We start from the raw sequence: 15,189 nt of genomic DNA, 5'->3' as shown, positions 1-15,189 counted from the left end.
GACGGCCGATAAAAAGTGAATACTGTACAATAACGTGGAACGGAAGAGATCGTGGGGCAAGTGAAATGAACCACCACCGACCACACCAAAGGCCATTCTTCATCCACAGAAGGTGATGTTGCATATATGGTGGGATTAGAAGGGAGTCCTCTATTAAGAACTCCTTCCAGAAAACCAAACAATTAATTCCAACAAGTACTGCTCCCAACTAGACCAACTGAAAGTGGCACTCGATGAAAAGCATCCAGAATTGGTCAACAGAAAATGCATAATCTTCCATCAGGATAACGCAAGACTGCATATTTTTTCTTTGATGACCAGGCAAAAACTGTTACAGCTCGGCTGGGAAGTTCTGATTCATCCGCCGTATTCACCTAGACATTGCACCTTCGGATTTCCATATATTTCGGTCTTTACAAAATTCACTTAATGGAAAAAATGTCAATTCCCTGGAAGACTGTAAAAGGCACCAGGAACAGTTCTTTGCTCAAAAAGATAGAAAGTTTTGGGAACATGGAATCATGAAGTTGCCTGAAAAATGGAAGAAGGTAGTGGAACAAAATGGTGAATACATTGTTCAATAAAGTTCTTGGTGTAACTGAAAAACGTGTCTTTTATTTTTACTTAAAAACCGAAGGCACTTTTTGGCCAACCCAGTACGTTCACAGCCAGGGCTATGGTCTCACCAGCCGACATTAGAATCACCCAGCCCCCTGCACCAGTAGATCAGACTCACAGCAGGCCAGTCCCAGGCATGTTTAAACACAAAACAAAAACCTGTTGAGATGATTCTTTGACAAACAAAATCACAGGAGGCCAACCAGATGACAGGAGCAAATGAGGCGGGGCAAACAGGAGGGGGCTGTGAGGTATGAGCAAGCATCCCATTAAAGGGGGCTGCAGCCCATACATTCTAATCTGTTGCCTAAAGTTTTAAATGGAAACGCTAAAGTCTGGGGGGTCAGGTGAATTTTTCTGACTTTGAAAATACTGTAGGCCAAAGGAAACCTGTCTGAAGTCCAAATTTGCCTGCCTGACCCCCATGTGAAACGTCTGTCTTAGGCTTAGCAGAGCACAGACCTTCATTTTATCTTTTGTTTCTCACTTACTTATGAATTCTGGGCCAAAGAAGTATTGACTAAACATCGGAAAGGAGAATTAAATGTTGAACTTATTGCCATTTATATTCCCTGAACTAGACAGTGAAAACCCCTGAAGAAAGGGTTGAGGTGCAGAACAGAGAGCTCAACGAAACTATTTTCATTCAGAGATGTCGACAGTCAAAACACCAAGTCACTGCCTTACGCTAGGTCTAGACTTCTGAGAGGAGAGACGATGACAGAGGCGAACGGGAGCCCCTTTTCTCTTTCTCTCTTTAGATCTCAGCTCAACTGTCACCTCCACCAAGAGGCCTCCCCCAACAGCCCTACTAACACAGGGGTCTCCTCTCATATTCCTCCCTTCACAACATTTTTTACGATTTTACTTTTGTCTGTTTACTTAGTTTGGTCTCTCTTTCCTACTAATTCATAAATTCCTGGAGATTACGACACAGTGGCCTGTCTTCCCAAAACCTACGACAGTGCCTGGCACATTATAGGTTAATGAATACTGGTTCCAGTGAGGGCAGGTACTACAGCCTATTTCCTTCATCATGTTGCCAGTACCTAAAAGAGTGCCTGGCACATGGCAGGTGCTCAAAAATATACATGAGTGAATATGTATCGTTTAATCCCTTTAATCAGCAGGTAAGAACCCTGAGGTTTCAAGAAGGCAGGTGGTCAGCACAAAGCATCAAGAACCAGGACTAGAATCCAGCCCTCCCAACTCCCATCTGCTGCACTAAGAAGGGTAGGATAAAGCTGGTATCTTCCACGGTGGCAAAAGAAAAGATAAGATGTTAAACACATTATGGTGAGAAAAATGCTTTACATATAAAAATGCTTGAAGAGGAGGAGAAAAAGAACAAACACTTCCTTATGAAAAAGAGTGTTTCCCATTTTGCACCACTACGAATAAGGTTATGAGTATTCATACGTGCACAGACATTTTCATTTCACCTACAAGTGGAATTGGCTGGATTGTATGGTAGGTGTATGTTTAACCTGTTAAGACTTTGCCAAATCATCTTCCAAAGTGGTATCTTTTTAACATTCCCACTAGCAACATATAAGGAGTTCCAGTTCTTCCACATCCTAGCTGAAAACTAGCTTTTAATTTCTACAATTTTTTGATTTTAGTCATGTTAGTGGGTGTGTTATGCTCTCACTATGGTTTTAATTTGCATTTCACTAAAGGCCAGTGATGATGAGTATCACTGAATGTGTTTATTTGTCATCCATACATTTTCTTTGATGAAGTGCGTGTTCAAATATTTTGCCCATTTTTTTTAAAGGAATTCCTTTATTTTTATTTATTTATTTATTTATTTTTGGCTGCGTTGGGTCTTCGTTTCTGTGCAAGGGCTTTCTCCAGTTGCGGCAAGCAGGGGCCACTCTTCATCGCGGTGCGCGGGCCTCTCACTGTCACGGCCTCTCTTGTTGCGGAGCACAGGCTCCAGACGCGCAGGCTCAGCAGTTGTGGCTCACGGGCCCTGTTGCTCCGCGGCATGTGGGATCTTCCCAGACCAGGGCTCGAACCCGTGTCCCCTGCATTGGCAGGCAGATTCTGAACCACTGCGCCACCAGGGAAGCCCTATTTTGCCCATTTTTAATTGGGTTGTATGTCTTATTACTGAGTGGTAACAGCTTGGTTTCTTTTCTAGTTATTATTATTCTAGATACAAATCCCTTATTTATATGTTTTACAAAGTCCTTCCAAGTCTGTGGTTTGCCTCTTCATTTTCTTAAGTGTATTTTAAAAAGCAAAACTTTTTAATTTTGATGAAGCCTAAGTTTTTTTATTTTTTGCTTATTGTGCTGTATTAAGAAATTTTACCAAAATCAGCCCCTAAGATCTTCTCTTATGTTTTCTTTCAGAAGTTTTATGGTTTCAGCTTTCAAATTCAGGTCTTGAACAAAAATTGTTTTTGTGTATGGTAGGAGGTAAGAGTTGAGTTCATTTATTTGCATATGGATATCCAAATGTTCCAACACCTTTTTAGAAAGATGACCTCTTCCCCCCAAAACGCCTTGGTCAAAAACCAATTAAACATATATGTGTAGGACTATTTCTGGACTATTTTTCATTGATATATATGTCATCTATATATCAATACCACACACACTATCTTGCCTGATATAGCATTACAGTAATAAGTCATGAAACCAGATAGTGTTAAGTCTTCCAACTTTTTGTGACTTATTTATATATTTATTTATTTATATATTATGGGTCTTTTTTACTTTCCTTATAATTTCTGAACAAGTTAGAATAACTTGTTTATAAATTTTAGGATAAGTTTGACATTACCTGAAGGGAAAAGGAAAGTCTATTGAGATTTTCATTGGCATTGGAATCCACACATTATTTTGAGGAGTCATGGTGTCTTAACCATATCGAGTTTTCTGATCCATGAACACAGTCTATCTCTCCATTTACTTTGGTCTTTTTAAATTTCTCTCAGTGATGTTTTGGAGTTTCCAGTGTAAAGTTCTTACAGCTCTATCAAATATATACTAAGTATTTCATATTTTTTGATGCTATTATTCTTTTTCAGTTTCCAACTATATATTGCTAGTAACACAATTAATTTTTGTATATTGATTTATATCCTTCAACCTTGCTAAGCTCAACTTACTAGTTCCAGTACTGTTTTTATAGACTCCATAGGATTTTTTACATAGATAATCATGTCACCAGTGAATAATGACAATTTCTTTCTTGCTAACTTGGATGCCATTTATTTCTCTTTCTTGTCTTACTTAACTGGCTAGAACCTCCAACAGAGTGTTGAATAGAAGTGATTTCTAAAAAACACCATGCCTGGTTCCTTATATTAGGAGAAAAGCCCTCAGTTTTTCACCATTAAGTATGATGTAGGGTGTCAGTTTTTCATAAATATCCTTAATCAGGCAGAGAAAGTTCCCTTCTATTCCTACTTTACTGAAAGTTTCTAACAGAAGTGGATGCAGCATTTTGTCTTCATCTATTGAAATAATTACATGGTTTTCCTTTCTTAATCTATAATATGATGAGTTACACTGACTGATTTTTGAATGGTAAACCATCCTTGCATTCCTAAGATAAACCCCACATGGGCATAATGTATTATTCCTTTTTAAATATTGTTGGATTTGATTTGCTAAAATTTTATTAAGAATTTTTACATCTTTATGCATGAAATTTATTGGTTGGCAGCTTTTTTTTTTTTTTTCCTTCTAATTGCTTTCTCTGATTTTGGTATCAGGATAAGGATGGCCTCAGAGAATGAGATAATAATAATAATTCCTTTTCTTTTCTTTTCTGGAAGAGTTTCTGTAGAATTGAGATTATTTCTTCCTTAAATGTACGGTAGAATTTACCAGTGAAGCCATCTGGGACTGGAGTTTTCTTTGTGAAAATGTATTTTAGTTACTGTTCATTTTAAAATACAGAATTATTCAGGTTGTTTGTTCCTGTTTAGTGAGATTTGGTAGTTTGGGTTGAGTCTTTCAAGGAATTTTTCCACGTACCTAGGATAACATATTTATGGCACAAAGTTGTTCAAAATATTCCTGTATTATTCTTTCAAACTCTGTAGAGAATCTGTAGTGATATAACAACTCTCACTCCTGATACTGATAACCTGTGTCTTCTCTCTCTCTTTTCTCCTGATTAGTCTGGCTAGCACTTTATCAATTTTATTAATCTCAAAGATCAGCTTTGGCTGTTACTGATTTTCCCAATAGTTTTTCTATTTTCTGCTATGATCTTTTTTATTTCTTTTATTCTGCTTACTTTGGGTTTAATTTGCTTTTATTTTTCTAGTTTCTTAACATAAGGGCTGAAATCACTGATTTGAGACCTCTTCTCTTTTTTACATTAGGCATTTTTAGTACCATAAATTTTCCCCTAAGTACTGTTTCACCTGTTTCCCACAAATTTTGAAAAACTGTGTATACATTTTTATTCAGTTCAAAAGTTTCCCTTTTCTCTGCTTTTATCCATAGGTTATTTAGAACTGTGTTATTCAGTTTCCAAATACTTGGGGATTTTACAGAGATATATCTGTTACTGCTTTCTAACCTAATTCCATTGTGGTCAGAAAACAACAGTACAGAGGAAGACACTGGAACTCACCAAAAAAGATACCCCACATCCAAAGACAAAGGAGAAGCCACAGTGAGACAGTAGGAGGGGCGCAATCACAATAAAATCAAATCCCATAACTGCTGGGTGGGTGACTCACAAACTGGAGAACACTTATACCACAGAAGTCCACCCGCTGGAGTGAAGGTTCTGAGCCCCATGTCAGGCTTCCGAACCTGGGGATCCGGAAACAGGAGGAGGAATTCCTAGAGAATCAGACTTTGAAGGCTAGCGGGATTTGACTGCAGGATTTTGACACGACAGGGGGAAACAGAGACTCCACTCTTGGAGGGCACACACAAAGTAGTGTGTGCATCAGGACGAAGGGGAAGGAGCAGTGACCCCATAGGAGACTGAACCAGACCTACCTGCTAGTGTTGGAGGGTCTCCTGCAGAGGCGGGGGGTGGCTGTGGCACACCGTGGGGACAAGGACAGTGGCAGCAGAAGTTCTGGGAAGTACTCCTTGGCACGAGCCCTCCCAGAGTCCACCATTAGCCCCACCAAAGAGCCGGAGTAGGCTCCAGTGTCGAGTCGCCTCAGGCCAAACAACCAACAGGGAGGGGACCCAGCCCCAGTCATCAGCAGACGAGCGGATTAAAGTTATACTGAGCTCTGTCCACCAGAGCAACAGCCAGCTCTACCCACCACCAGTCCCTCCCATCAGGAAACTTGCACAAGCCTCTTAGATAGCCTCATCCACCAGAGGGCAGACAGCAGAAGCAAGACGAACTACAATGCTGCAGCCTGTGGAACAAAAACCACATTCACAGAAAGATACACAAGATGAAAAGGGAGAGGGCTATGTACCAGATGAAGGAACAAGATAAAACCCCAGAAAAACAATTAAATGAACTGGAGATAGGTAACCTTCCAGAAAAAGAATTCAGAATAATGATAGTGAAGATGATCCAGGACCTGGGAAAAAGAATGGAGGCAAAGATCGAGAAGATGCAAGAAATGTTTAACAAAGATCTAGAAGAATTAAAGAACAAACAAACAGAGATGAACAATACAATAAGTGAAATGAAAAATACACTAGAATGAATTAACAGCAGAATAACTGAGGCGCACAAGAACGGATAAGTGACCTGGAAGACAGAATGGTGCAACTCACAGCTATGGAACAGAATAAAGAAAAAAGAATGAAAAGAAATGAAGACAGCCTAAGAGACCTCTGGGACAACATTAAATGCAACAACATTCACATTATAGGGGTCCCGGAAGGAGAAGAGAGAGAGAAAGGACCAGAGAAAATATTTCAAGAGATGATAGTCGAAAACTTCCCTAACGTGGGAAAGGAAATAGCCACCCAAGTCCAGGAAGCGCAGAGAGTCCCATACAGGATAAACCCAAGGAGAAACACGCCGAGACACATAGTAATCAAACTGGCAAAAATTAAAGACAAAGAAAAATTATTGAAAGCAGCAAGGGAAAAAAGACAAATAATATACAAGGGAACTCCCATAAGGTTAACAGCTGATTTCTCAGCAGAAACTCTACAAACCAGAAGGCAGTGGCATGATATACTTAAAGTGATGAAAGGGAAGAACCTACAACCAAGATTACTCTACCCGGCAAGGATCTCCTTCAGATTTGATGGAGAAATCAAAAGCTTTACAGACAAGCAAAAGCTAAGAGAAATCAGCACCACCAAACCAGCTCTACAACAAATGCTAAAGGAACTTCTCTAAGTGGGAAACACAAGAGAAAAAAAGGACCTACAAAAAAAACCCAAAACAATTAAGAAAATGGTCATAGGAACATACATATCGATAATTACCTTAAACGTGAATGGATTAAATGCTCCAACCAACAGACACAGGCTTGCTGAATAGATACAAAAAAAGACCCATATATATGCTGTCTAAAAGAGACCCACTTCAGACCTAGGGACACATACAGACTGAAAGGGAGGTGATGGAAAAAGATATTCCATGCAAATGGAAATCAAAAGAAAGCTGGAGTAGCAATACTCATATCAGATAAAATAGACTTTAAAATAAAGAATGTTACAAGAGACAAGGAAGGACACTACATAATGATCAAGGGATCAATCCAAGAAGAAGATATAACAATTATAAATATATATGCACCCAACATAGGAGCACCTCAATACATAAGGCAACTGCTAACAGCTATAAAAGAGGAAATTGACAGTAACACAATAATAGTGGGGGACTTTAACACCTCACTTACACCAATGGACAGATCATCCAAACAGAAAATTAATAAGGAAACACAAGCATTAAATGACACAATAGACCAGATAGATTTAATTGATATTTATAGGACATTCAATCCAAAAAGAGCAGATTACACTTTTTTCTCAAGTGCACACAAAACATTCTCCAGGATAGATCACATCTAGGGTCACAAATCAAGCCTCAGTAAATTTAAGAAAATTGAAATCGTATCAAGCATCTTTTCTGACCACAACGCTATGAGATTAGAAATCAATTACAGGGAAAAAAAAACATAAAAACACAAACACATGGAGGCTAAATAATATGTTACTAAATAACCAAGAGATCACTGAAGAAATCAAAGAGGAAATCAAAAAATACCTAGAGACAAATGACAATGAAAACACGACGATCCAAAACCTATGCGATGCAGCAAAAGCAGTCTTAATAGGGAAGTTTATAGCTCTACAAGCCTACCTCAAGAAACAAGAAAAATGTCACATAAACAATCTAACCTTACACCTAAAGGAACTAGAGAAAGAACAAACAAAACCCAAACTTAGCAGAAGGAAAGAAATCATAAAGATTAGAGCAGAAATAAATGAAAGAGAAACAAAGAAAACAATAGCAAAGATCAATAAAACTAAAAGCTGGTTCTTTGAGAAGATAAACAAAGTTAACAAACCATTAGCCAGACTCATGAAGAAATAGAGGGAGAGGACTCAAAGCAATAAAATCAGAAATGAAAAAGGAGAAGTTACAACAGACACCGCAGAAATACAGAGCATCCTAAGAGACTACTACAAGCAACTCTATGCCAATAAAATGGACAACCTGGAAGAAATGGACAAATTCTTAGAAAGGTATAACCTTCCAAGACTGAACCAGGAAGAAATAGAAAATATGAACAGACCAATCACAAGTAATGAAATTGAAACTGTGATTAAAAATCTTCCAACAAACAAAAGTCCAGGACCAGATGGCTTCACAGGTGAATTCTATCAAACATTTAGAGAAGAGCTAACACCCACCTTTCTCAAACTCTTCCAAAAACTTGCAGAGGAAGGAACACTCCCAAACTCATTCTCTGAGGCCACCATCACCCTGATACCAAAACCAGACAAAGATACTACAAAAAAAGAAAATTACAGACCAATATCACTGATGAATATAGATGCAAAAATCCTCAACAAAATACTAGCAAACAGAATCCAACAACACTAAAAGGATCATACACAATGATCAAGTGGTATTTATCCCAGGGATGTACGGATTCTTCAATATACGTAAATCAATCAATGTGATAAAACATATTAACAAATTGAGGAAGAAAAACCATATGATCATCTCAGTAGATGCAGAAAAGCTTTTGACAAAATTCAACACCCATTTATGATAAAAACTCTCCAGAAAGTGGGCATAGAGGGAACCTACCTCAACATAATAAAGGCCATATACGAAAAACCCACAGCAAACATCATTCTCAATGGTGAAAAACTGAAACCACTTCCTCTAAGATCAGGAACGAGACAAGGATGTCCACTCTCACCACTATTATTCAACATAGTTTTGGAAGTCCTAGCTACGGCAATCAGAGAAGAAAAAGAAATAAAAGAAATACAAATTGGAAAAGAAGAAGTAAAACTGTCACTGTTTGCAGATGACATGATACTATACACAGAGAATCGTAAAGATGCCACCAGAAAACCACTAGAGCTAAGCAATGAACTTGGTAAAGTTGCAGGATACAAAATTAATGCACAGAAATCTCTTGCATTCCTATACATTAATGATGAAAAATCTGAAAGAGAAATTAAGGAAATACTCACATTTACAATTGCCACAAAAAGAATAAAATACCTAGGAATAAACCTACCTAGGGAGACAAAAGACCTGTATGCAGAAAACTATAAGACACTGATGAAAGAAATTAAAGATGATACCAACAGATGGAGAGATATACCATGTTCTTGGATTGGAAGAATCAATATTGTGAAAATGACTATACTACGCAAAGCAATCTACAGGTTCAATGTAATCCCTATCAAATTACCAATGGCATTTTTACAGAACTAGAACAAAAAATCTTAAAATCTGTATGGAGACACAAAAGACCCCAAATAGCCAAAGCAGTCTTGAGGGAAAAAAACGGAGCTGGAGGAATCAGACTCCCTGACTTCAGAGTATACTACACAGTAATCAAGACCGTATGGTACCAGCACAAAAACAGAAATATAGATCAATGGAACAAGATAGAAAGCCCAGAGATAAGCCCACGCACCTATGGTCAATTAATCTGTGACAAAGGAGGCAAGGATATACAATGGAGAAAAGACAGTCTCTTCAATAAGTGGTGCTGGGAAAACTGGACAATTACATGTAAAAGAATGAAATTAGAACACTCCCTGACACCATACACAAAAATAAACTCAAAATGGATTAGAGAACTACATGTAAGACCGGACACTATAAAACTCTTAGAGGAAAACATAGGAAGAACACTCTTGACATAAATCACAGCAAGATCTTTTTTGATCCACCTCCTAGAGTAATGGAAATAAAAACAAAAATAAACAAATGGGACCTAATGAAACTTCAAAGCTTTTGCACAGCAAAGGAAACCATAAACAAGGCGAAAAGACAACCCTCAGAATGGGAGAAAATATTTGCAAACGAATCATCAGACAAAGGATTAATCTCCAAGATATATAAACAGCTCATGCAGCTCAATATTAAAAAAACAAACAAGCCAACCCAAAAATGGGCAGAAGACCTAAATAGACATTTCTCCAAAGAAGACATACAGATGGCCAAGAAGCACATGAAAAGCTGCTCAACATCACTAATTATTAGAGAAATGCAAATCAAAACTACAATGAGGTATCACCTCACACCTGTTAGAATGGGCATCATCAGAAAATCTACAAACAACAAATGCTGGAGAGGGTGTGGAGAAAAGGGAACCCTCTTGCACTGTTGGTGGGAATGTAAAGTGATACACCCACTATGGAGAACAGTATGGAGGTTCCTTAAAAAATGAAAAATAGAATTACCATATGACCCAGCAATTCCACTACTGGGCATATACCCAGGGAAAACCATAATTCAAAAAGACACATACACCCCAATGTTCATTGCAGCACTATTTACAATAGCCAGGTCATGGAAGCAACCTAAATGCCCATCGACAGACGAATGGATAAAGAAGATGTGGTACACATATACAATGGAATATTATTCAGCCATAAATAGGAACAAAATTAAGTCATTTGTTGAGACGTGGATGGACCTAGAGACTGTCATACAGAGTGAAGTAAGTCAGAAAGAGAAAAACAAATATCGTATATTAACGCATATATGTGGAACCTAGTAAATGGTACAGATGAACCGGTTTGCAGGGCAGAAATTGAGACAGAGATGTAGAGAACAAACGTATGGACACCAAGGGGGGAAAGCGGCGGGGTTCGGGTGGTTAAAAAAAAAAAAAGAATTCTTTTTTACACTTCAAAAAGTTAAACATAGTCCAGAATAGGAAAATTTACAGAGACAGAGAGTAAATTAGTGGCTGCCAGAGGCTAGGGGAAGGGGAGAATGGGGAATGACTGCTAGTGGGTACAGGGTTTCTTTTTGGCATGATGAAAATGTTCTGGAATTAGACAGTGGTAATGATCGCACATCTTTGTGAATGTACTATAAACCACTAAATTGTACACTTCAAACGTGAATTTTATCATATGTGAATTACATCTCAATAAATCCATTATTTAAAAAAAAAAAGTTACATCAGAGCATGCATGTTAAAACATAAACCCAGAAAAAAAAAAAAAGAAAAGAAAACAACGTTGCATGACTCAAATCCTTTCAAATTTATCAAGATTTGTTTTTATGGCTCAGAATGATCTCTCGGTAAATGTTCTCTGAGCACTTGAAAGGAATGTATATTCTGCTATTGTTGGGTAGAGTGTTTTTAAAATATCAATTTGGTCAATTTAGGTTGATAGTATTCAAGTTTTCTATATCCTTACTAATTTTCTACTTGTTCCATAAATTACTGAGAGAGGGGTGCTGAAATCTCTCACAATAATTGCAGCTTCACCTAATTTTCCTCGTAGTCTACTAGTTTTGACTTCATGTATTTTGAGGCTCTGTTGTTAGGTGCATAAACATTTAGGATCATTATGTTCTCTTGACTAATTGATGCCTTATCATAATAAATCGAGAGCCTTTATCCCTGCTATATTCTTTATTCTGAAATCTACTTTATCTGATATTAACAGTCACTCCAGCTTTCTTTAGATTAGTATTAGCATAGTATAACTTTTACCTTTAACTGATCTTTATCTTCATATACAAGAAAATACATTTTTTGCAAGCAACGTGTAATTGAGACTTCCTGTTATATGTTTGAATTTTAGTTGGGGTGTTTAAACCATTTACAATTAATGTGATCATTGATATAGTTGGGTTTAAACCTACCATTTTACTATTTGTTTTTTATTTGTCCATCTATTCTTTATTTCCTCTTCTACTTTCCTTTATTTTTTCAATATAAAGCATTTTAATGTATTTGACTATAGACACATAAAACTATTTAAATGATGAGAAATTTAACCACATAAACAGTGTTCAAAACTTCTGCACCTTCTGAAAGACAAGGCATCCATGGTCTCTTGGGTAGGGGAAAGCAGGAGGATCAGACACCAGATCTTAGAAGCTCTGTCCTAGAACTGACATCTATTACTTTCTCCTCCAGCATATTGGTCAGGAGCTCTATCTAAATGAGCACATGGACAGCTGGTGAGCAGTCATTACAAAATGTGATGTTGTAGGTACCAACTAGAAAGACAAAAGAAGTTCTTAGTTTAGCAGGCGAAACTGAGTCTGGAGCACAGGAGAGAGACCAAGGAGAAATCAGTTAAGAGGGGGAGAGAAAGACAGTGTGACTGGGAGAGGGAGAGAATGTCCTTTGCCTAAGTCCAAAACCCAACTACCTCCTGAAATTTCATTTGGGAGACATGGCTTAACAGTAGCAATCAGGATAAAAAAACAAAACCTAAGGATTTAAGAGATCATAGACACAATATGAAGCAACCAAGAATAATTTTAAATTAAGTTGTATGAACAGAACTACATTTTTAAGAAAAGGCAGATGATAGGCACTTGGGTTGCTTCCACGTCTAGGCTTTTGTAAATAATGCTGCAATGAGCACTGAGGTGCATGTATCTTTCTGAATTAGCGTTTTCATCTACTTTGGAAAAATGCCCAGGAGTGGAACTGCTGGATGATATGGTTGTTCTAGTTTTAGTTTTTTGAGGAATCTCCAAACTGTTTCCATGATAGATTAGAAGAGAACAGAACTATCATCTCCCTTTTCTTTTTTCTTTTTTGAAGTATAGTTGATTTGCAATATTATATTAGTTTCAGGTGTACAACATAGTGATTCAATATTTTTATAGATTATACTCCATTTAAAGTTATTATAAAATAATGCCTATATTTCTCTGTGCTGTACAATATATGCTTGCTGCTTCTTTTACCTTCTTTTAAATTGACTATTTGACAGTTTTTTATGATTCTACTCTATCCCCCTTTTGTTGGTTTATTAGCTGTAATTCTTTAATTCGTGTGTGTGTGTCTGTATTTGCTTTAAGGTTTTTAGTAAATATCTTTAACTTATCAGTCTACCTCCAAGAGATACTGTAACACTTCATATATAGTAAAAGAATCTTATATCCTCATGTTTCCATTTCTCCCCTGTTGGCCTTTGTGCTATTGCTGCCATATATTTTCCATAAACCCCACAGCACATTATTGTTTTTCTTTAAATAGTCAAATATCTTTTAAAAAACATTTTTAAAATAAGGAAAAAAAGCATTTTCTGTTTACCTTCATTTACGATTTTTTAGTACTACTTCTTTTTTTTTTTTTTTTTTTTTTTAATTTATTTATTTATTTATTTTTGACTGTGTTGGGTCTTCGTTTCTGTGCGAGGGCTTTCTCTGGTTGCGGCAAGCAGGGGCCACTCTTCATCGCGGTGCGCGGGCCTCTCACTCTCGCGGCCTCTCTTGTTGCGGGGCACAGGCTCCAGACGCGCAGGCTCAGTAGTTGTGGCTCACGGGCGTAGTCGCTCCGCGAGCATGTGGGATCTTCCCAGACCAGGGCTCGAACCTGTGTCCCCTGCATTGGCAGGCAGATCCTTAACCACTGCGCCACCAGGGAAGCCCTAGTACTACTTCTTTGTGTGCATCCAGATTTCCATCTGGTATTATTCTCCTTCAGTTGGAAGAAGATCTTTCAGCATTTCTTATAGTTCAATCTCCTGGTGATAGACTCTTTCTGCTTCTGTATGTCTGACAAGCCTTCATTTCTGAAAAACAGGAACAGAATCCTAGGTTGACTTTTTTTCCTTCAATACTTTAAAGATGATGCTCCACTGTCTCGTGGCATGCATTGATCCTGATGAGAAGGCTGTTGTTGTTTTCATCTTTATTCCTTTTATGTAATGTGTCCTTTTTACTCTGGCTGTTTTTAATGTTTCACCTTTATTACCAGATGTAAGCAATTTGATTATGCTATGCCATGGTATAGCTTTCTTCATGTTTCTTTTCCTTGGGATCTGTTGAACTACTTGGATATGTGGGCTTATAGCTTTCATCACACTTGTAAAATTTCAATCATTATTTCTTCAAATAGGTCTTCCCTCCCCTATCCCAGCTCCTCTCCTCATGGCCTCCAATTACATGTATATTTGGCTACTGGAAGTTACCCCATACCCCCCTACTACTCTATTTATTTTTCTCTCAGTCTTTTATCTCTTTGTGCTTTATTTTAGATCGTTTTTGTTACTATGTTTTCAAGTTTACTTATCTTTTCTTCCGCCCACCTGATCTACATGTTAACCCTGATCAGTGCATATACATCTCAGACATGGTATTTTTCATCTGCAGTTCAATCTGGACAATCTGGGTCTTTTCTTTTTTTTTTCATATCTTCCATCTGTCACATGCTCAATCTTTCCTCTACCTTCTTGAACATTTGCAATATAGTCACAATAACTGTTTTAATTGTCATTGTCTACTAATTCTACCATCCACAGCATTTCTGGTTTGGTTTCAATTGATTGATTTCTCTCCTAATTATGATTTATATTTTCTTGTTTCTTTGCATTATTGGTAAGTTCTGATTTGATGCAGGACATTTTGGGTTTTATCTTGTTGAGTACTGGATATACTTGTATTCCTATAAACATCCTGAGCTTTGTTCTGGAACACAGTGAAATTACTTGGAAACATCCTTTGAGTCTTACTTTTGAGCTTTGTTAGGTAAGAGCAGAGCAGAATTTAGCCAAGGGTTAATTTTGCCCTACTATTGCAGAAACACCCTTCTAGATACTCTACTCAATAACCTATTAATTACAAGGTTTTCCATCCTGACTGGTGTAACTACAAACTGTTCCCAGCCCTGCATGAGCTCTGAGTATTCTGCCTTCTGCTACCGTCAGGCGGTTCTCTACCTGGCTTCCTTACACACACATGCTGATTGTATTCAACTGAAGATTCAGGCTCTGCAAATCTTTAGAGCTCTCTCTTTGTACAGCTCGCTCCATTCCAGTACTTTGCCCTGTGAACTCTCCAGACACCACTCCAGGATGCCAGCTGTCACTCATAAACTCATGGAATTCTCCAGCCTCTGCCTGGATTCCCCCACTCTGCTCTGTGGCCTACATGCTCTCTCCCGCAGTAAGATGGCACAATCGTAGGGGCCACCTTGTTTGT

General features: G+C 37.8%; 2 protein-coding genes across 6 annotated transcripts in view; one reads left to right on the top strand and one right to left on the bottom strand.

The window, feature by feature from the left end:
- LOC309662757 (UPF0538 protein C2orf76 homolog) overlaps window positions 1-15,189 on the bottom strand; it is a gene marked incomplete at its 5' end in the record, with an annotated part of 83,778 nt that overhangs the window by 28,468 nt on the left and 40,121 nt on the right. Inside the window, 2 exons of one of the 5 annotated variants that reach the window (XR_014264929.1) lie at window positions 13,301-13,332; window positions 13,654-13,781. The exons of the other annotated variants lie outside the window; for them this stretch is intronic. The remainder of the gene's footprint in view (window positions 1-13,300; window positions 13,333-13,653; window positions 13,782-15,189) is intronic. 5 annotated transcript variants of the gene reach the window in all.
- The window catches only part of STEAP3 (STEAP3 metalloreductase), a 136,844-nt gene that overhangs the window by 120,241 nt on the left and 1,414 nt on the right, over window positions 1-15,189 (top strand). The gene's annotated exons all lie outside the window — the stretch shown is intronic.

This window comes from Balaenoptera physalus (assembly GCF_965194825.1).
Source record: "Balaenoptera physalus genome assembly, chromosome: 6".
In the NCBI taxonomy this organism is placed as follows: Eukaryota; Metazoa; Chordata; class Mammalia; order Artiodactyla; family Balaenopteridae; genus Balaenoptera; species Balaenoptera physalus.
The sequence above is the reverse complement of the archived record's forward strand: the minus strand, read 5'-3'. Positions and strand labels throughout refer to the sequence as shown.